Here is a 2,979-nt window from a genome sequence, read left to right as displayed (position 1 = left end):
AATATGTCGCAGAAGATGCAAGTATAAGTATATATATATATATATATATATATATATATATATATATATATATATATATATATATATGTATATATTAGAGTTAAAGAGTAGGAGAGGGAGAGAGAGTGCATTTTAATTTATACAAAACTTTAAACATATATATATACTATATACTATATATATATTATATATATATATATATATATATATATATATATATATATATATATATATTATATATATATATATATATATTTATATATATAATATTATATATATATATAATATATATATATATATATATTATATATATATATATTGAGTATACGTATATTATACATAATATACAATGAGAGAGAGAGAGAGAGAGAGAGGAGGAGGAGAGAGACGAGAGAGAGAGAGAGAGAGAGAGAGTCCATATCTATTTTCAAAGAAACAGAAACTCACTGCTTTGCTGTGAAAAATAAAACCATTTTTTTTTTTACGAAGAAATACAGTGTCCAGTCGAATCTAATTGCTTTTAATGGACGTCATTTTGCAACGAGTTTTGCTGGAAATTGCGATGCTTATCATTTATTTAAGGATATCTGATTAAACGTAATTTCAATAAGCTTGGCTACAAACAGACGCAAATCCATCATCTCTTATCAAAACAAAGGTAATAAACGAAATTTAAGTAGGTTAACGTATCCGCAGATAGTTGTAAATGTATATGTATATATAAATTATATATATATATATATATATATATATATATATATATACATATATTGTATATATAATTATATATATACATATATATATATATATATATACTATATATATATATATATATATATATATATATATATATATATATATATATCACCCTGACGTATTTACATATGACTTTATACCACTAATATCCTACCTATAACATTGCTTCGTCTAAAATGTCGCTGATCTTCTAGTGCCGTACTAACTATAGCTCTTAGCAACAGTGTACGGCAACTGCTGCATGATCAGTAAACTTCCGTACCTACAGCAAGTCAATAGCGCAATACGGCACCACTGACGGAATGTGACGTACCCCCACTACTCTTATGTTATTTGTACTACAGGAAGTCTGATATTGACGCATGCCCAATTCACTGCCGTACCAATATCTATCGCAATAATCAGGGATACGGCTTCCATACCAATATCCTGTGCCAAAAAAATAAGCTAGGGCTATATTCGTAACCTTGTTTACACAACCACAGTCAGACTGTATTATAAATTAAGCTAGAGAGACACTGCAAAAATTTTTAAAGATTTTTCGTTTATATTATTTGCTAATGCAAACAAAAAATCATAATGAGAGCAGACCTAGGCTATATAACAATCTGATATTTACGATATAGTATGCTTATCTGTATGAAGATCAGCAAGTTCAGGAAAGTTTTCCGAATCGCTTGGCGATTTCTTGGTAATTTTTCCATTTAAGACCCTTTTTCGAAAAACTATCATGCTTTATGGCCCCATAAGCATCGTCTCTCCTTCATGCCTTCGACCAAAGTCTGTTCTGGCAATCTTGTCCACTGTATCAAGAACTCCATCTTGCATCTGATGACTAAAATGCGCGCACTCCGAGATGTAAACAAACAATAAAGTCGATGGGTTGAATTCGTTCGGCACCGTTTTCCAAATTCGTGACGACGACACCAGAAAGTCGTCGTCAAATACAAAAGTCGACGGAAATTTCGCTAGTGTGACAGCGCCTTTAAGTGTCCATCTCTACCTCTCACTCTCTCTCAAACCCCTACCCCCCACATCTTCATCATTCATATCCTCCCTCCTCCTCCTCCGCCTCTTCTTCCTCCTCCTCCACCTCTCCTCCGCCTCTCCACCTCCCCCGTGTTCTATGTATCTGCAGCTGTGACGGTCAACGGTCGAAGTGAAAATCCCTTTTGTTATTTGGTAATATTTATTCATTTAAATAATAAACGTTTATGTATATATATGTATATATATATATATATACATATATATATGTCAGGGTGATATATACATACATACACATAGATATATATATATATATATATAATATATATATATATATATATATATATATATATCTATATATATATATATTATATATATATATATATATATATATCTATATATATATATATCTATATATATTATATAGATATATATATATATATATTATATATATATATATATATATAGCCTATATATGTATATATATATATATATATATATATATATATATATATATATATATAGATATATATATATAGATATATATATTTATATATATATATCTATATATATATATATATATATATATATATATATATATATATATATATATATATAGCCTATATATGTATATATATGTGTATATATATATATATATATATATATATATTATATATATATATATATACAGCCCTTCCATGGTGCGCCCCCCCCCTCCCCCCATCACACAGGCTCTCTCTCTCTCTCTCTCCCTGATGCCTGTCTTGGATTATGATTGCTCTCTTTCCTTCCTTCCTTCCTTTCTTCCTTAAAGTCTAATGGTTATTCCATTCCTTGTGGTCGTTATACTGGTCGTTTACCAGTCATTCCTGACTGATTCCTGTTCAGTTGAAATTCGTTCTTGGTCTGTTGCCCAAAGTTGGTTGAATTTAGCTCCATTGTATCATTCCATTGTTTTCCATCTGAAAGAGAGAGAGAGAGAGAGAGTTTCCCTCTTTTTTTATTAAAAGCTGGAAGTTGAAACTCCTGTTCGTTTTTTGCAAATTTTTGCAAATTGCAAAGTCTGGATGATGAATATTGCAGGCACTGAACAATTGTTATGTAATGGGTTCAGTTGACACCGTCTTTTCCAGGTTACGGCTGGAATATGTGTTACCGAGGTTCCAACGTCGGTACAGTTTTTAAAAGGGAAAAAAAGAATATGTTGGTAGCAATGACCTTGTAGCAGCAAGGGAC

The sequence above is a fragment of the Macrobrachium nipponense genome, chromosome 3 (genome assembly GCF_015104395.2).
Source record: "Macrobrachium nipponense isolate FS-2020 chromosome 3, ASM1510439v2, whole genome shotgun sequence".
NCBI classification, from domain to species: domain Eukaryota; kingdom Metazoa; phylum Arthropoda; class Malacostraca; order Decapoda; family Palaemonidae; genus Macrobrachium; species Macrobrachium nipponense.
Note: the sequence above shows the minus strand (reverse complement) of the source record.